The 20,970-nt window shown below is 44.9% G+C and overlaps 1 protein-coding gene across 3 annotated transcripts in view; it reads left to right on the top strand.

Moving 5' to 3' along the window:
• LOC135394201 (solute carrier organic anion transporter family member 4A1-like) overlaps positions 1-20,970 on the top strand; it is a 121,349-nt gene that overhangs the window by 54,018 nt on the left and 46,361 nt on the right. Inside the window, exon 2 of one of the 3 annotated variants that reach the window (XM_064624813.1) lies at positions 515-597. The exons of 1 other annotated variant lie outside the window; for it this stretch is intronic. The gene's annotated coding sequence lies outside the window, so the exon portion shown is untranslated. Of the gene's footprint in view, positions 1-514; positions 598-2,211; positions 2,556-20,970 lie in introns of those variants that run through there. One more of the 3 variants, XM_064624812.1, reaches the window with a different exon arrangement.

Genomic DNA, 20,970 nt, shown 5'->3' with positions numbered 1-20,970 from the left:
TTCATTCAGGTCCTTCGTGGAGTTATTCTCGCTTCCGAGTAACGAGCTTTCGAGTACTCTGTTTTCAACCCCTAGGGAATGCTTGTCGTCCGTGATTCTCTTGAGTGCAGTTTGAAATTAGTCGTGCGTGGTCTCCTCGTGGCCTAAACGACGTGTCATTGAGGATCTGCCAGTCACGTGCGACCGTAAGTTCGGCGATCGTATAGCTATCAGTCGTATATGCAGCCGTTGGAAGTGGCAGTGTTTGAAATGGGCTCAAATTTATACTTGGTGAAGGAAAGAGAGCTGGTCATTATGGCGCCAAAATTTTGTTTCAAAATAGAGCACGTTTTCTATGATGTCGTCCTCCTATAGTTGTGCTTCGTCGTCATGGAAGTTGTCCACCAGCTTACCTGCATAATTTTATATTTCTGGGATATATCCACGTTTGTAGCAGCAAAAGTATAGGTGTAGTATCACCCTTCTACTTAGTTATTTATATACCCACGTATTCTAGCGAATGCACATATTGCAGGTGGCTGAGTGAAAGAAACGACCACGGCTAGCAGCTTCACTCACCACCACCAACGAAACGTCTACACATTGCGTACATTCCAGGTACGAATGTCCTGATATCATCACATAGTGCATTGACCCAATGTAGCGATCAGGGATGGGCATATATACATTTTTTTTAGTATTTAAATATAAATACGAAATACTTTATTGAAAGGGGTATTTAAATACTCTTCATAAATACTTTTCCATATGAGTATTTAAATCCAAAATATAAATACAGTATTTAAATACCGTTACTACTACCATAAATACTGTGAGGAAGATGGCTTGTGGAATTACAGAAATGACGATGATCATAACAACAAATCAGCAAACAACAATAATATTTATTTCTTAGATTATCGTGGCGCTTTTAATATTAGAAGTTTCTCGAAGTCTGCATCTTTTAGGCATCTTCTGTTACACATCGTACAGTCGGATTCGCAAAGGAGAACAGCATCTCCACAGGTGCCGATGAACAAAGGCTTGTGCTAAATTTGACGAAGCTGCTTCGTACAACAAGGTAATCGGGTAGTCGCGACCGCTGTCCGCTACAACAGTGAAAACTCTCCATAGAAAATGGTTGTCGCATGCGCATTCTGACACAAACACGGTATAGCTGCGCCCCAAACTCGCCCTTCTTCCCGAAAGGTCAAATGCAGGCCAATGTTAGGATATGAGTCAGTATGTTCTGTATTTAGGAGTATTTATAAAGTATTTACAAGAATAAATACCCGAAAATTAGTATTTAAATTATAAATACATTTTTCAGTGTGTTTTTAAATACAAAATATACATGTATTTATATTTTAAATAGTATTTTAATTCCTATGTATTTAAATACTGCTCATCCCTGGTAGCGATATAACACGCTGTCCAAGGCTGGGCTCCCTTCCGAAAAATCCTGGATTTGCCCCGTGATCATAACCCCTCGACAAGACTCTTTTTAAAAGTTTCGCGACTCTCCTGTGTTTAGCGGAAGATCGCAAGAGAAAGTCTCGTATACAAACGATTCCGACAGTAAAGCTGCAAAATCAGGCTGCTGTCGTAAACTTGGCGTAATCCTACAAGCGTCGGTCGATTCTCTGGACCAGCATTGAAACATTCCATCACAAAACGAACGCCAGGCAATATCCGCGTCAGCCCGAAAGCAATTCGGAAGAAAGGTTTCGGAATCCCTAGACAACGCAGTTAATTATTCTCCCAGAGTAACCCCCAGTAATCCCGAAGGGCGTTCCCCGGGTATCCCTTGCAGGGTATCTGTAGCAGGTATATAGTTTTCTTGCCACAGTATACACTAAATAGCTTTGTGAGACACTTGGAGGCTTTCGGTTTTGTGGTTTCGAAGCTTGCCGGAGTTCGGAACGTCCATTCATTTTGTGCGATAGTTTGGGCAAATATTTTTACGAGTGTCCGTCATTCGAAGCTTCTTGGTCGCGTCAAGACGGACTCGATATGGCATTGATTCAAGCAGCTTTCTCTACCTGTGTACACGTCATATACTGAATATCATACATGTGCTCCACGTGTGTGCCGGCTTCCTTTGTAGGACGGTTTATCTCAATGAAGGCAACGAGATACTAGCGACCTATTTGCTGGCGCCTTCCCCGCATTATTGCCTTTTTATCAGCTGAACCTTTTAAAGGAATCACTTCGCTGTTGGTTTCAGTTTGTTGGTGGTCATTGGCGTTGTTGGACAGGTCAGTCGGGCACTTTGAAGACGGGAGGTTTCACGAAGAGTGTGTCCTTTGGGGGAAACGACTAGACCCCCCTTGAAAAGGCCTTTTCTTCCAAGTTGTCATGGGGACGACAGTCGTATGCACAGTTGCAGTGATGAAAACAATAATCCACAAGCGGGGAGGGGGGTAACGTCACCTTCTTGGCCACACGCAAGTGGGCATCGTCGGACTATAGCCAGAAAGAGATCGAGTGATTCCGATGTGGATGCGTTAGAGGTGTATTTGCGCCCACTGATATAAAGGACAACTGATCTTCATTCTTCAACTGCTTACTGGGAGGTGAGAGAGGCTGACAGGCCTTCATTGCTTGTTCATGATGACACATTCACTCCTGTCCTCCAAACTGCCGCGGGCAGAAATCTCTCTGGTCCGTGAAACGGAGTAGCCATGCGGAGGCAGGGATGGGCAGTATTTAAATACATTGTAATTAAAATACTATTTAAAATATAAATACATGTATTTATATTTTGTATTTACAGACTCGAAAAGTGTGTTTAATTTTATTTCAGTACCATATTTCTGGTATTTATTCTTGTAAATACGTTATAAATACCCCTAAATACAGAATATACTGACTCGTATCTTAAAGTTACCCTGCATTTGACCTTTCGGGAAGAAGGGCGAGTTTGGGGCGCAGTTATGCCGTGTTTGCGCTAGCATGCGCATGCGACAAACCATTTTAGACGCAGAGTTTTTCACTGTTGTTGCGGACAACGGTTGTGACTACCCGATTACCTTGTTGTACGAAGCATCTTCGTCAAATTTAATACGAGCCTTTGTTCATCGGCACCTGTGGAGATGCTGTTCTCCTTTGTGAATCTGATTCTACGGCCGAACAGAAGATGCCTAAAAGACGCAGTCTTCGAGAAACTTGTAATATTAAAATAGCCATGATAATCTCACAAGTAAATGCTATTGTTCCTTGCTGATTTTGTTGTTATGATCATCGTTATTTCTGTAATTCCATATGACATATCTTCCTCACCGTATTTATAGTAGTAACGGTATTTCAATACTGTATTTAATATTTTGTATTTAAATACTCATATTGAAAAGCATTTATGAAGGGTATTTAAATACTCCTTTCAACAAAGTATTTTGTATTTATAGTTCAATACTAAAAGAATGTATTTATGCCCATCTCTGGCGGGGGGCATGTTCATCTCTTTTTCTCTCTCTCTCTCTCTCTTTACTTCTACAAGTAAACTTGATTCATTTTGGTGATTGGGGTGTCGCGGTAATTTGCTTGATGAGCCTCACAGTTAGGACACAACTCCTACATTGTCCAAAAAGGTTGCAGCGCTTTTATAGCAGAGCATTGATGGGCTACATTTTACCATGGGACAGTCAGTTTTGTCATAGTGAGGGAGCGCGCGGCGGCTGCGTGGCAACGCGGACCCCCGGAGAACCCGATACCGGCGCAGACCGCTTGGACTTTGGACGCGCTATATCTTGTGAGTTGTACGCGCCAACGCAACGCGCAATCTTTGTTCGACTCGCTTGCCTTTAACGTGTATTTCTCTTGGCCCGAATAAACCGTCTTGGTCATCATCGTACCTTTGTTCGTAACACTGGCGACGAGGATGGAATTCGAACCCACACGGGCAAAGGTCAAGCGGTCGGCCCAGGTATCGGGTTTAGAGCACTGCAAGGGCCTAATTTTCAGGCCCGGCTGCTACGGCCCGCACCCGGCCCGTGCCCGACGTCTTCTATATATTTCCAGCCCGTGCCCGGCCCGAGCCCGACTCGGCCGGTCCGGGCCCAGCCCGTACCCGACTGTTTCCATGCTCAGGCCCGGTCCCAGCCCGCCTCTGCTCTATCTGTTCCCGAGGTTCGGAGGCGTATTTAGATTTACTAAACAGCCCAGCGCAGCAAGGAAAATGACGCAGCTAATTGGTGGAGAGTCAGGAGGTACACTCGAACGCAACAGCGGCTGTGTTTCTCTGCCGGTGAAACACAATCACAGTTAATCACAACTACCACAGTTAACTACAAAAAGTAATCGAGTTACATTCATTTTGCTGCATATACATTCATGTATATTTAATGAAAAGACAAACGACTAGTGGACTGGAAAGCAGGAAAAAAGAAAACTTGTGGTAGTGGAGCATAGAATTGTATGACTAATTAAATTGCTGGGGGAAATCATGCTTATTACTTAGCGGAGGCATGAGAATATTAGACAATGCAAAAGGGCCTGTTTTAAAGAAAGTCATGCCAAACAGAAGTGAACTTAATCTCTGTGTAGTGAGGGAATGTTGATCATTTGTCAGCTTATAAGGTCCGTTGGCCTTCAGAACCAAGGCATTCGTGAAGTTCCTATTCCTTATACCGCCACGACTTCTGGTCATGAATATAAACGACCAAGTGTGAACAACTTGGTAGCCCCACACTCATGAACGCTTGAGGCGGGTGGACGGGTTGACATTTCAAGATATTTCTCAAATTGTGCAATACTCCAATGGAGAACTTTCAGTAACCTGCTCATCAGATGACTTGTGACTAAAAGCTGCGGCTCTCATTGCAGTTTTAAAATTGCAGACTGTTTTACGCTGTCACATGGTCTGTCGTCAAGCCGTGATAGAACCTGTGATGAGATCCTTGTCTAACCTTTTCTACCTTCTTGGTTGGTGGACAGACATACCAGCCAACATACATCACCGACGAGCTGGATCGGATTGCCTGAAATGTGGGTGTAGCCCAAATCGCGTACAATGTAGTAGTTTAGAAAGTAGTTCTGAGTGCATTACAAATTACTTGCAAAAGTAATGCTTTTACAGTTAAAATTGCGTAATTTTGAGTGTAATTCTGGAAGTTTACTAAGATTGTAATTAATTACGGCAATTGAATTACTTTTAATCAGAGTTCGAGGTAACTCGTTACAAGTAACTCGTTACTGTAACTAAGTTCCTTTTTTTGGTAACTTGTAACTTAACTCGGTACTTTCAGAGGAACTCGTTCCTTTTTCAGGTAACTTTGCCAAAGTAACTTAAGTTAAGTTCCAAGTTACTTTTAACTCTTTTCACTCACATCCACATATTTTCTTGCTTTCTCTCCGGTTCCTCCATGGCATTTTTTACCATAAAACGTGATATTCAATCAATGACAGTATTTTATTCAAGAAGTAAGAACCGCTGCCATTGCAATGAAGCTGAATCATTGTGCGCCCACAGGGAGTAAAGATGCAAAGCGTTCGAACAGTTCGAACATACCTATACCAGAGAAACGTCATCGTGACATTGGTAGGCAGACTGAAACCGAAACAAATCGGAGGGAGAGGGCTGGGTTCCACGAACGGGCACTTGGTCGCTGCCTCGCATTGAAAGAAAAGTAGGACCGAGGGTCGCGTCCCTTTAAGGGACCATATCGTAATCCCCTCAAGAGCGTGGCTTTCGGGCTCGACCTTATTCACCTCTAGCTTCGAGCGTAGTTCAATTCTACTAAATTTTGGCGCTGTCGAACACTATGACGTCATTTGTTTACAAACAAGGAGAGGTCTATTGTTGGACATTAACGAAAACGATCTAAGCGTGTTGCACTCCTCCGCAGCCAACCCAAGGTGTAACTCAACTGCTCACGCGCGCTTCACCTGCGTAATGCTATTTTGTGTCCGAAGTAACTTCGAAGTAACTCGTTCTTTTTTTTAAGTAACTCAGTAACTGCGAGTTACATTTCAGGCTGAAGAACTTCGTTATTAACTTAGTTACATTTTGCACACGGTAACTTACCTTGTAACGAGTTCTTTTTGACGGGCAACTTCTCAATCTATGCTTTTAATGAAAGGGGCACTGAAATGCAAAAACAACTTGCTCTGAAATGAAAGTCCGTGTTTCAGTTTAGTACGATTCAAACAAAATTAGGTCACACAACGCTACCGTTTAGAAGGAAAGCGCAATGAAAACAGAGCTGTCTTTGGTGGCAACGAATGGGATCCCAAGGAGGCAAAGATTGGCGGCACCCAATGAAACAGTAGCAGAAGCGCGCATATGCTACGCACGCCTATTGTGGGCCTTTTTCGATTGGAAAGAGGTCCGATCGTAGTGTTCCGTATATGCGCGGCATCCCTATACAACATGTACATGCGGCAGTGCGCCGCGCGTTCGTGCGGCGCACTGTTGCATTTTCCAATACTGATTCACTGAATTGTAGCCCACAACAGTTCTCGCGAATGTTCCTCTGACAACATTTATCTTCACGACCTTCGGAGAGCGACGCCAGTCCGCTTCGCAACGCGCACTGTGTTTTTCACCGAAACTGCTGCATGGCGTGGCCATGGACTAAAAACACCGATGCACGTTCTGAAACGACGTGCTCTGCTTAGCTTCGAAGCAAGAGAGAGTCCGGTATAACTTTGATTGAGGCTTCGTAACGGAATCAAAGTTGTGAATTACGATAACAAGACGAAATTAACATATAACGTGTAACGTAATTTGAAGTCAACTTGTTTTTACATTTTAGTGCCCCTTAAGTTACACTACGGGTCTGGAAGGGATTTGACAGATTGGGAAGACACGCAGACAGACGAGCACGCTTATGTCGGCGGGGGGCCTTCCTCAGTGAACGCAGGCAGTGAGACATAGAGGATGAACACAACGCTTCACTCACAACGGTCTTTATTTGACGAATTGGTCAAACTTGAATACAGAACCATAAGGGGTTTACTCCCTTGGGCTGCAGAGTTGAAAGAAATCGAGTGTGATATTTATTAAAGGTGACAGCTAATCGATTTCGCGTATTTTGTCCGTTCTCTTATTGGTGTCATTTGTCAATAAGATGGGGACCAGCTGCTGTCACGATGGTCTCTCGCTATGTGTTTTGTCGTTTGACGACAGCTGGTGCTTCCATGTTTCATCCGGAATCTATATCTGAATTTCGAATAGAATCCACGTTTCTCCCAAGCGGTATGTATTGTAATATTTCAGTATCATGCAAAGTCCTATTCATAATGAACTGCTTATAGTCTTATTCATCCTGGTTTTGTGTTCTGGATGTCACACTTGTGTACGTATTATTACCACGTCACATTAGATTTTCCTCAAACACAGAAAGAAACACGGCATAAGCTATGTTAGAATATAATACAAGAGGTAAGACGGAACAGATAGTTTGTCTGTCTGCATGTCTGTGTGTCTGTTTTCGTTTGTAAGAAAAACAAAGGAGGCGAAATTAAGCAGAAAACAGTTCTTGATTAAAGCTTTTTCTGAAGGACGCACATATGTGCAGCACCTCCTTGCTAACGGTATCTGCTCTGGATTCACTCCTTTACTAAGGTCGATCCAGAGTTATGACTTCGAGGACCATCTTCCTTTTTGCTACACACGACTACAGCTGGAGTACATAACTAGTAGGGTACAGTTCAATGTGCGGTCTTTTTTTGAAAGTGGGCAAGCGTCACACTCCAAACTACAGTGAGTGTGGCGATGATCCTCCTAAGGAGTCCAGTTTTAGAGGCGAGCCTGTCTCTTGTGGACTCCCGAGCCTTCGACGTCACGAAACTTTAGGCCCCTACTATTCCCTTACCCCAATTTTCCACAAGATACTGACCTCCGAACCAGAGGTTACTGGACGCTCTCCTCGTTCCTTCTAGGTCATCGTCCCTACAAGGATGAATACTCACATTTACAAGGCCTTTGTCGTCTGAAACGGGGCGTCCAGTAAGGTCACTCTTGTAGGCACCACCTACGGTCACCATATAAGCTTAGTGACTGTAGCACCACCGACGGTCAACTGTTTTAAACGGTTCATTATTATTGTCCATAATAGAAAGTCAGGATAATTTTTATTATCCAGACTCCGGTTTTATTATCGTTACCCCGGTCGTTACTCTGCATTCACGCAAATTATACCCGTCTTCGTGTGCCTCAGAAAGAAAAACCAAAACAAAACGTTCAACAGCAGAACAGCTGAAACAACATGAAAAACAAACACGCATAGGGCAAGTACATCCGTACGTGTGCTGTATTTGTCGCCTGGGAAGGGCGTTGACTCGATTGTGGAAGAGCATATTGCGTGGACTTTCCCATTAGTCACCAAAGCTCCAGGTACCACCGCACTGGTGTAGGAAGAGGTTATAGGCAAAGAGACCCTGGAATTCCAGTACAGTATTACAATGACCTCCGCTTGCTATAGTAGAACGGCCCAACAAAGGCTGACGTTGGGCTTGACTTGGGGCAGAACAGCTGAAAGAGTTACTAATCTCTGCGGGAAAAGTAATCAATTACTGAGAAAAGTAACTGATTATACTCGAAAACTTACTAAAAATAGCAATTGATTACAGGTAATGCAGTTACTAGTAACGGCGCACAAGTCTGGCACTATCTCATCAGATCAGATAGGTATTTTCATTTGCCTGCTTTCTTCTAAGACCAGATAGAATGCACGACAAGACTGTCCGTTTGAGAACATGTTGAAACCGCCTAAAATAAAACCTGATTGGAGTATGACAATCTCAACGAGTTCTACATTATCAGTGTCAATTGTACAACTCTTGCAATACACATAAGTATTAGTATTATGATACCTCAAAATCCAAGCATTATGTTAGTATTATAATACGGATTTTTGGGAAGTACGTATTATGTTTATTGGTAAAAAAAAAAAAAACTCACACCGGCACTACAACACTATAAAACAACTACAAACTTGACGTTTCGTGAACAGCACTCGTCCCATCATCAGAACCAAGTGCCTTGGGGTCGTGGGCTGAACTGCTTACTTATCTATTAAGAGGGCATACCAGCTCTCCGTCCCAATGTATTTCCTATGGAACAGTTTTTATGCTTTTTCTCGGTAACCACTGCGCAGATTTTGACGCGGGTGGTTTCATCATAAAGAGGAAGACGAGATGAAGATATTTGCTACTAGATTTCCCATACATGTCGTATGTATTTTACGGCGACGTCAGGAATGCGAAAAAAATACACAATATTTATCCTCCCTCTTTGAACAGGTTTTATTAAACTTCTATAGCCATTTCAAAAAAAAAACTTTCCATTTACTTTCTCTGGAAATATTTCAGGAATCGATAGACATCAAATTTATATGTCTACCACTTTCCGTTTTTATAAAAAAGCATGAAACTTGAGTACGGATAAATACCGTCTCAAAGCCCCGTAAACCGGGTCATTCTGTGTCGCCCTCTAGCCGTAGCACAGGAAAAACCGCGCGGAACATTTTGACCGTATCCATCCGCTGACCATGCGGCGCGCACGCGCACCGTAGTGGTGGATGCTCATTTTGCAACCTACTTTCGAGTTGGGTTGTGCGCTTGGTCTCGCTGCGACGGCTCGAGGATTTGTGTACGGGAAGCATAAGCGGCAGAAGAGGTTCATGGCGGATTTGGGTTGCACAGGTATTCGTGTTCGACGGTCTGGAAGTTCATCTGTTGAAGGTTCAAATGAATTATGTAATGTTGCATGTTTGAGTGAAAGTCCTCCTTATACTAACGCGTGTTCCACTTCGACGAGTTCGGATCTCGTATCTAGTCAGACTCCATCCATTGATGATGACGATATAACGCCTTATACTCGCGAGGTCAACCATGCACAATGGGGATTATTTCGGGAGTCGGAGGCGAACGGCGTGATAAGGACGGCGATCGTGGCGCCATCTAGAATCGGGAAAATCGTGAATCGGGGTTGCTCCCAGACTGGTATGGCCTCTTAACGGTAGGTAGCAGTCCGGAAGAGGGCCTGGGTAACAGAATTGCTTATCTTTTTGATGTACCAAGGTTCGAGACGTTTACGTACTCCCCACCGTTTTTCACTTGCTAAAATGTCAGGGTTACCTAGGTAAAACTTTGTGTGTTTGGCTAGCCACACGTGGTCACATACCGTATTTTCCGGTCCACAACGCGCACGTTGTATATATACCAGTATCCAGTGTGTGGCCAACTTGGGGATACGTGGACTCCTCGGTCCTGTTGTCTTTGACATCCTGCAAGCTTATAAGAAGGCGACCATTGTAGGGCACACTGTAATATTGCAGTGGATTCCCGGACATGTCGGTATCAGCGGCAACGAAGAAGCAGACAGAGCCGCATTGAACGCCCATCAGCACGCAGCTTTTTCCCCGATAATGATGTCGTCGGGCGACCGAAAACACCTCCTCTTGACTCTCACCGGTCCCAAGATGCAGGCTCAGTGGGAACACGACATAGCTCACTCCCTTCTCTCTGATGTAGACCCCACGCTTTCTCTCGTCCTTCCTCCGCGACTACCGCGCCCATTAACTGCTCTCTTCCACCGCATGAGGCTCAACGTTGCCTTTACACCTTCCTTTCAACACCGTCTCGGCTCCACCTCGTCTTCCCTCTGCCCCACTTGTGGAGTGCACGGCGACCTCAGCCACGTCATCCTGGCTTGCGGGCAATACCACCACGAGCGTGCCCTAATGGAACTCTCTATGCAACGCATCGACAAGCGGCCGTTCAACCTAGCGAAGATCCTCGGTCCGTGGTCGAACGCTGCCCACCAGACGCAGGGCCTTCGTCTTCTGGCGGAGTACTTGTGCTCCACCGGTCTGGCGACGGCTCTTTGAAAGCCCCATCATCATCCCTTCATCCTCCCCCAACGCGAAATAGGGCAGTGTACCGCCTCAGCGGCGGTGAATCGCCCACCCCATTATCATCCAATGTATGTGTGTGTGTGTATGTTGTATATATATATTTAAAAAAGTGTCGCGAAGTGGCACTGCACGTTATCTACCGGTTCGCGTTATACATCGGGGCATTTTCCCCGGAAGGTCGACTCGTAGAAGGAGGTCGGACGACTTTTAGCCTAGCAATAGCTACGTGTGTGGTTCATTGCGGCACCCCGTATAGGTGGTTATAAGTAGGGTTCCGGGTTTTCGGAGTTTATTTCTGGGCGTTACTGGAGGATGTTTTTCGGAGCTATTGTTCGTTTCAAAAAACGGAGTTTTTCAGAGTGTATTATTTACAACTCAGTTAATATCCGAAATACGGAGAAAACTTGACAACGCAACGCAACGCAGTTATCACAATTTATTTCTTCAACACTAAAGAGACACAGGCTTAACAATTCATTTCGTACAACGCACACTGAGGTGTTCCGCAATTCCAAATCCGCCCTTTCCGTGTGCGGTGCTCACTATTATGCGGCAGTACACATACGACAACCTCTGCACCGCGATCGCGGGACGAAGTGAACTCCTCGAAATCAGGCTGCTCCTTCACGTAGTCACGGGGCAACTTTCGCTTGCGTCCCATCTTGTCGTCAGCACTGCGCCCAGTTGCCCTTTCAAAGAGACCACTCCGTATGACCTCGGTTCGATGCCTATTTGAGTGCTTAGGTCAGGTGTCTGACAAAGAAATCGGGAAACAGACTGGGAGAAAACCCGGGCGGTGAGTTCTCCAGTGGTTGAGATGACAGCCGAAGAAAACGGTAGGTCACAGAAACCGTTGTTACGTTGCGGTGGGATCTGAGTTCAGAAGAAACCCAGGACACAAGAGGAGGCCAATAACACGGTTATCATACATCTGCCAAGCGGAGTGTTTCGGATTAATCCAAATTGCTTAAAATTTTACCGGAGTACGTTTTTCGGATTTTTTCGGATAAATCCGAAAACCCGGAACCCTAATTATAAGTAACTCACTCATGAGGACCCTCATGAGTGCCCCTCACCTCACACCTTTGAGGTGAGGGTGAGTGAGGACCAGCCCGCGATGAGAAATCTGTGCGTGGACTCATGAGGTCTTACCCTCATGAGACCTCCTGCGAGTGCACTCATGAGGTCTGAGGGGCGCCAGGTTTGTGTAAGTGAAGTCACCGGTGAGGCCTGAGGGGTGTGAGGTCGGCATGAGTACATTCTGAAATGAGGTCAAGTGAGGCATGTGAGATGTGCGCAGATTATGAAGGTACTCACTCGTGAGGCCTTCAGGAACGGAAAGCCTATTGACGGCGCTCAAGGCATGTGGCCTACAATGAGTGCACCCACCGATGAGGCTTAAAAGGGTACGACGTATGTTCTGAGGGCACTCACCAGCCTCATGCCTCTCACGCGTGAGTCATGACAGTATTCCTCAACAAGATTTTGTGCAGCAGATCATAGGCCTGCCTCTGGTGGCCCTCATGGATGAGATGAGCATGGGTGTTAAACCGTCTGAAGGCTCTTATTTGACTGAAAGCAGTGAAACGCGTTATAAGTACTTTTTACCTTTTTTATGTGTGTGAGGTGGACAGGGTATCTATTTATTGTCAAAGAAGAAAACGAGAATGAAAAGTCTGCAGGGACCGCTGCGTTGTGTTTTCGGCGACCCATCTGCAAAGTGGACATATAGGCAATGGGTCCAGCGACCCAACTACCGGCAGGGTGCACTTTAAAGGGCTGGTGTGCACGTTTTTAGCAATTTCGTCTATGTCGCGCTGGGAACATAGCGAAGTGTCCTGAGTTAACTGATTGCTTGGTGATAGTGATGTGGTGATAGTGATAGTGTAGTGATCTTGTGAAAAACTCAATTATTTTGATTGCAATAGTGTGTCATTTATTTCTTTATTTATTCATAATGCTGTCCGCCTTTTGGCCACGTGGGCAAAGCACGAGAAGGTTAAAATGACAGAAATACAAATGTCAGAGGGGGGGGGGGGGATATGTTTATATAAAAAAAATAGGAGGGAATGGACAAATGTCAGAATTGTAAAACATACTATGCCAGTAATATAACAAAACAAAGTGCTCAGAGCGTGTCTTCCCACTTCGCCTATTCCCATTTCGCCTAATGGTTTTTAGCGGATTATCTCGCAATCCCTTAGGAGGTTCAACTTCCAACTCAAGGGGGTCCCATTTGGCCTAATCAGGGATCGGAACCGGTATTTTTTTTTCCGGTCTGGTTCGGGTTCGGGTTCAGGCATATCGGTTCGGTTCGGGTTTAGCCCCGCTGAACCGAAATTATCAGTTTGAACGGGTTCAGGTATATCGGTTCGGTTCGGGTTCGGCTCAGGGAGAACCCCCCCCCCTTCCCCCCGCACACACACAGACAAAAAAATCAGTCAGCGGTAGGAACATTTACAGGGATTGGAACCGTTACTTTTTTTGGTCCCGGTTTAACCGGTTCATGGGCAGTAATTTTGCTACATGAAAACGAGCTTACGCTCACCGTACACGGTTGTAAGAGAAAGGTATGAGATAACAGTTTCAAGCGAAAGACCTTTCGGGAAAGCAGGTGAACACGCAAGACAAGTAATAAATACATTTATTATTTACCTGATATGTTACTGTACTGTACTCTCGCGGTCGTCTGCTGAAAACGAAAAGCGAAGTGCTCGAAAATTTTTTGGCAGAACCCGGTCAGCGCCCTATTTTGCTGCGGTAAAAAACTGGCGCTACAGTCACAAACTTTTACTCGCATCTGGCATCTTACAAAAAATAAATAAACAAACAAAAAATGACGTTCAGTAGTACAATTATTTCCCCTCTGAACCGATTCCCGAACCGGTAACCATATGAATATTTTTCGGTTCAGTTCGGGTGCGGTTCAGGACAAGCAAAAAAAAATTTTTCGGGTTCGTCAGAAAGTAACGTTTTTTTCCGGTTTTTGGTTCGGGTTCAGTTCCGGTTCCGATCCCTGGGCCTAATATATGCCGTATTCTGCAGACAGTCCCACTTGGCGTACTGATCCGTGTCACGTGATGAAAGAAGGCAGTCCATCGACGTGCTGCCAAAAGTCACTTTAGCTTCTTCTCGTAACTTTACAACATTCAAGCATAGCGTTGCGTTAAATGCATTTTTAGTACTTCCTGAAAATGCGAGTGAATGGATTGAGTGCTTCCATTGAAACGTCGGTCGCCCTCCAGATGATGATGAACGGCTTGAATTTTCTGCTCCGTAATACTCGTTCGTGGCCGACAACCATGGCTTCGTTTTCAGCCTCGTCACAGCCTTCCACAAATTCCTTATGCCGGGCATAGAGTCACTAAATAAGCTTATTTAGAGTGCGTTTTCTTATTCAACTCTGGCAACTCCGAGTTACTCTCAGCCGGCGAAAAATAGCCAGAGTAGCCAGATTAGCGGAAATGACGTCATAACTCGGCGGCGAAAATTAGCCAGAGTAGCCAGGGGTGACAACTCTACTCTACTCTGTGTATTGTTGACTCTATGAGATGAGCCACAGAAGATTGTGTACTCATCTTCCTAAACTTTCCCTAACCATTTATCCCGCTTGTTACCCCACTTGTTATTGGCACTATGGCGATTGTAAGGTCGTGGAAATCTACAAAGACTTGAGGAAAGAATTTGTTGAGAACTCCTCTTCCCAGATAACACGAGAGGGATGGAGAAGACTGAATAGCTTCTGGTTGGATAGTAATAGGAAATCGCTGTTGTGGAGAATAGGGCATGGAGTACTACCTGTGAAAGACAGATTCTATTTATGGGGTAAGACCAGTAGACGGAACTGCGCACTTTGTAGTTGCACAGAAACAGTAAAACATGCAATTTTTGAGTGTAAAGTGCCTGCATGCCTGTGGTTATGCTTCAAAAAATATTTTGGTTTAAGTAGTCTAACTTTTGAACAAGCTGTGGGGATCCATATCGGGCAAGTAGTTAAGAAACAGCAAAGATTCTATCTATTGGTCGCCGCAGAAATTGTCTATCGAGTGTGGCTGAATAGGTGTAGGGTTGTTAATGGAGGTGATTGTTGGGGCAAGGCGAAATTTAGAAATGTTGTGAGCTATTATGTCCGCATGTGGCTTGGGAGGGAAAGGTTACGTTTGGGGCCGCAAAATTTCTTCAAACAGTGGCAGTGCAAAGGCTTCAGGGTGGTGGACGGGATCATCATGTTCCACTTCAGTGAGTAAGTATGAATGAAATTGTTTCCCGAGCATTTGAAAGCTTTCCAGGGGAGGGAATTGGTAAGATATGCGGGGTGGTTTAAATGTGAAGCACAGTGGTGTTGGCAGTCCTCGAGAGTATACGATGGGATGCTGCACTTCAGTGCGATAGCAATGTGGCAATGTTTTAGAACTTGTCTCAGTTGAGTTGTTAACTCAAGGATAGAAATAGGCAAGATACGAATAACTCTACTCTACTCTGCTCTGAAGAAGGGTAGCCGTCGTTCTGACGTCACACACAAGCTAGCAGACGACACTGCGTCGTCTGCTACCAACCGTCCTGTTGACAGACAATATGGGTGGTGTTCAATTTCGAAATGTAGGACTGTTTAAAAACTGTCGAGCATTTTCAAAATCTGCTGGAGTGCACGCATCTGCGTTAAGTTGTTAAACAGACTGTCTGCCAGCACTTCCACATCGTCTCGCCAGTCCGCCATTTTGAGCGCAGAGTAACTCTAGCCGTTCGAAAATTACGGTCAAAGGTGGCTACTCTGCAGTCACGTGATGATAAAGGCTCTGACGTCGTTACCCAACTCCTGGCTACTCGGGTTGAATAAGAAAACGCACCCTTAGTGACTCTAGCCGGGTGAACACACGCGGCCTTGACAGTGTTTGATCCCCTGCCCTTAATTCTTATCTTTTCTTTTTATTTATTTATTATTATTTCTGGAATAGCAAGGCGACGTCTCCTTTGTCTGACCTTTTCCCGTTTTTTTTTTTTTTTCCTTTTCGTCTAATAAATATATCCCCCCCCCCCCCCCTGCCGTGAATCTGTGCAGAATTTCGGTCGGTTTTACACCCTCACAAGCAAGAAACTTGCAATAATACGTTGCGCAATCGACGGGTGTACTTCTTCTCTCTGACATCGTGTGACGAACTACTGAACAAATGTAACGAGACAGGTAGGCTTCTCACGTGACTACTAACCCACCTACCTAGCACGTGTACACGCGGCAGCGGGCGCCAGTTGACAGAACGTGCTCTTCAACGAAAGTCTTGTTTATTTTTTATCAACGTTCATAGCAGCAGAACCCCAAGTACAAGAATCATTTATTACCTACAAGATGTGCCACCCGAGTGGTCATCTAGAGAATGTGAAAACACCAGGGCTATTGTCAAGTCAGCTGGGGTCATTGACCCTCAGCCGACTCATGCATGTTATGCCGCCCTCAGTCAGGAACAATGCCACTGCAAAGGGAAGCAGCTTTCCATCCAGGACACAAGAAGCCTGGTGCCCTTTATATGTCGGAGGTCTCATAAACACTTGAGGTGCCACATTGAACACGGCGCTTGGCTATTCCTATGCCGCCCGACATCCTCCTAAAACCAGGGAACGATAACGGGCGTATTTTGGTTACCGTTTCTATTTTCGTTACTGCTATATTTTCGTTTTCGTTATCCGTTTCTGATACCGGCCTTTCAATTTCGTTTCCGTTACGTTTCGATTACTGTTTCCGGTAATGGAACGGTTGTTACAGAGCTGCGGGAGGACAGCCCGTCCGGCTCTATCAGCACCTTGTTTTGCCCAAGTGCTGCTTCGGTGTCACACGTATACACTACACAAGTAATTTTACGTCGTTGGGATGCGCACATCTTGCAAGAAAAAAAGAAAAAGTAGGAACATGTCATCAGTCTTCAGTCACTCGGAATTCAGCAACTCAAGATAGGCGCTTCATCCAATGTCGCATTCATAAGCGGACGCTCTCAGTAGCAAATAATACTGCCATGGCCACGGTGAAATGAAAAAAAAAAAAAAGAAGTACAAAATAAGTAACTGAAAATTGTAGGCTGTCATCCTCGTGCTATGGTGGAGTACAGTCATGTGTTGATGTCATGGAGTTATGAGGACAGGGACGACGTAAGCGACGTATGCACCCTCGAGATCCAATATTGCGCTTTCTTTCCATGCTCTCGTGCAGTATTTAGAGCATTACATAGAATGGAGTCATCAACACAAAAACAAAAAAATGAAAAGTCACTCAAATGTCATCGCACAACAGGAATAGCCATTGCCCGAATTCAATACCGGACGATAAATTCGTTTCCGTTTCCGTTTCCGGTAATGGAGGACAGTGCTATGTGTTTCCGTTTCCGTTATCGTTACCATCTCCAATTTCGGTAATATATACCGTTGCCCTTCCCTGCCTAAAATTCGACCTTCCTGGAAAAAGCTCCAGTGTCTTGGGGACACTTTCTCAGTGTATACACCGGAAAATACGGACATTATCACGCGGGCTGAGGACTGAGAACACCTTGAATTTAAATGAATCTGTCTATGATATTGCGTATTTTTAAAACCCAAGCATTTTATACTATACATTCAATATGTCCCCTTTCCTTACATTTACAGACACAGTAAATGTACAGAAACAATATTTAAATTACCGCGTCTTTTTTTTTAGGTCAGTAACGTGGATCTGGAACTTACTTTTTGATTCATCAAAATTTTATGGTCTACATGCACCATTTTTCTTCTTGAATGTCGCGAATAGTGCTATATACCCAACACGTTATCACCAGAGTTAGATTATGCCTTTTGTTTTCTTCTGAGGCGTACGTTTCATTGCATACACACCCCACCAAGTCTACTTCGTAAAGCCTTATTTTTTGTGCTCTTTTGGCAGCAAGCTGACATTTCGTCCACCTCAAGTATCTCAAGACTAACTCAATTACATTCCATGAGTAACAGTATTTCAGTAACTTTTCCCGTGTTTTCTGTCATGTAACTGCAACTTGTACAGCTCTGCATCCAACGCCAGATCAAGAAATAATTATTTTCTCTGGCGTCATATACGACGGTTTTGTCTCTTTGCTGTAAAGCGTGTGGAATCACATTTATCCCGCAAAAAGATTTTTCCTTCGGCATAGCGCCATGAACTTCATAGTATGCCCATCCAAAAGCAAGGACGGCCAAGAGAAAGACTTTAATCGTGTCCACACGACATGAATACAAAAGAAAGACGGGGAGGGAATATCCCGCTATATTGCAGCAGTCCATCTTGCCCGTCTAATACCTCAGGGAAAATCCTCGCCACCGCACTTTGAGGGGGATTAACGTCAATCTTTCTAGCCGCCGTAAAACCTCTGACGTATCGACTTTCCGGGCTATGTTCCTGCATAACGAGGCGTGGTTCCCTCGTGTCATGTGACCTTAAAGAACAAAAGGAAAATTAAAGAAAAACATTTAATTTATTTATTATTTGAATACCCAAAGGACCATGAGAGTCAATACATGGGTATGGAACACTAATAGCACTAATACGAGAGAGAAAAAAGAGGAACAATATAAAGGTCAATTTACAAAGAAACAGCAGATCAAACACTGTGGTTACTTATTGAGAGAACAGATAAGAAAATAATTGCCCGCGAAATATCACCGGAGGGCCTCGGGAAGGGAGTTTCACTCGACTTGGGCTTTAAGCAGGAACGATCATGTAAATGATTCCCGGAGTGGCATATGCTTTAATAGCTTTAAGCTGTGATCAGTGCGCTAAGAGGTGTAACGAGCCTTGAATCTTATTTGCTGTAAAGAAGCTGTATAATTGTAAAAAGCTTCGTCAAAATTGCCCAAATGGAGCCCACCAATGCTCTGCCCTGAAAGGACCTTTTTGGACACCGTAGTACTTGGGTCCTCACTGTTTGGCGGCCCATTATTCCCTTTTACCACCTGCAGTGGGCTCCAGTCATTTTCTCATTTCATTTATTAAACCTTAAGGGCCCTTCCAAAGGGCAATCACATCATAATCACAAAATAAAGTTGTTTCTGTATAAAACTTGTGAAACAAGCAAATGCGGATAATTTTCTTCTAGATTTCAGATTTGGCATATGCCTAAGCTATGTTTCATTATTGATAAACTTGATAGAACAATTTGTCAGTATAAACCGAACGCACCTTTTTTTGACGGAATCAATGTGAGATGCTAAGTATGAGTAGCGACGGTCCCATACTGATGCACAGGGGTTTCCCTACACTCCCCTTGTTTGTTTGCAACCCCTTACCGAATCTACCCATAAACATATACACCCCTCCTCTTTTTCGAAGCTCGGTAACCCCCAGAGGTCGATTTCTGGGGAAACTACTGCTCCTTACTCCAACCTAATCAGAGTGGTGTAAGTGATGAGTTTTTTCAGCAGGAGCTGCTGGACAAATGCTCCGCCGAAGCAACGCAAGTGAGCTATTTGTTTTCTTGTAGATAGCAAAGATGTTGTCGTTCCATGTCAGGTTAGATGTAATGTGAAGTCATACAGTTCTGTAGGGGTGAGTATGGAGTATATAGGGGCGAGTATGGTAGTCAACTAGCCACATACTCCGAAATTGAGTATGTGGCTCTGTCTATAGGCGCAACGATCGCGTGAAACGGACATATACGCATTTGCTGACGTTGAGCTCCATGAACCAGGTATTGTACCATGCATGAAAATCCTGTTGATAGCTGGTCAGAGGGATTTCATGCAGATGCTGCATGCCGTGCACGTTCTGAAAGTGCTCTACAGTTCTGATCCAATCTTCTATCTAGGTAGTACTCTTCTAGTAGGTCACAAAGATAATTCTGGAACATTTTCCTAAACTAATTCTAAGCGTAAAGCTTTCAAAACTCTGTCAAGACCAAGCAGAAGCTAGGTCGGCGCACGCGCTGGATCACGTGGCCACCCGAACACGAGTGCCAGGAATCAAGCGGTTTAGTATCTTGGATCACGCTAGGGGCATCGTGGTCTGTCGTCTTCGGGTTCTGCCATCTGCTAACTTGGACGTGCGGGCCAATGAGGGCCCCCGCCCCACTGGCGGTGCGGACGTGACGACACCGGATATAGTTGTCAACCGCTGCCCGGTCGTCTCGATCGGAAAGTGCCACGAGAACGCATGAGATTGCTAAGTTTTGACCAAGCGAATGCAGTTGCTCAGAATCTGGCAAAAAAATCTGCCTGGAAATGACCACGCGAATAGACCTCTCCCTGTTCACAAACAAATGACGTCGGATGGTTCAACAGCACCGCCAACTTGGTAGACTGGAAGTACTGTAGCAAAAAATCACGAAATGACAAGAAAGCCACATTTACATATAGCTTTTGATATTGTAATGTTTCTATGTAAGTCCTTACATATTGTTAGTTGTATGGCCTTGTTCCGCCTCCATTCTACCTGTAGCCCTTTCTAAAGATGGCTACCGGGGTCTTCCATCTTCAGGAACATGAACGTGTTTCTCTCAAAGTGCACGTGGTGCCTTCTTTTCTTTCCGTGGTGGACGTGGAACACGAATAAAGACACCGATGTGACTCAAAACGGTCTTTAACTCAAATGTTCTTCAGTATCACGAATCTGTTCAAGGCCTTCCACCTACCCGTCCACCCCTATTGCACTCGACTTTCAGTACATTGTGCTGCTTGGGATGTAACCGGCAGAGGTTGGCACCGCCGCACACTCTCATCTCTCATCTCTCGCCCTGCGACCCTTTCGCTCACTCCCCGCTCAGCTAGTCATCGGCTTGTTCACTCATCATCGTTGCTGTGGGGAGAGTTGAGCTGATTAGATACGGGCTAGGTGAGACGGCGTGTGGGTGAAGTATGAAGTACAGCGTTGTAGTGGTGAGGCTGGGTACTCCAGATCAGATTTTTTTAAAATTCCGTGTTAGCCCCGCGAAACGACTGTGGCTATGAGGGCGAACAGATGTGGACAGATGGAGAGAGGACAGCAGGAAGGAGTGGGGGACAGGAGGGGTTAGTATGCGTCCTGGGCCGACTTCAGGGGAAACTGTGCCGACATTCGTCTGGAAAGTCTTCGGAAAACATAGGGAAATCCTCAGACAGCACAGCCGGTGGTAGGATTGGAACCAGGTATGGGCATAAATAC

Source organism: Ornithodoros turicata, chromosome 5 (genome assembly GCF_037126465.1).
Source record: "Ornithodoros turicata isolate Travis chromosome 5, ASM3712646v1, whole genome shotgun sequence".
Classification (NCBI taxonomy): domain Eukaryota; kingdom Metazoa; phylum Arthropoda; class Arachnida; order Ixodida; family Argasidae; genus Ornithodoros; species Ornithodoros turicata.
The sequence above is the reverse complement of the archived record's forward strand: the minus strand, read 5'-3'. Positions and strand labels throughout refer to the sequence as shown.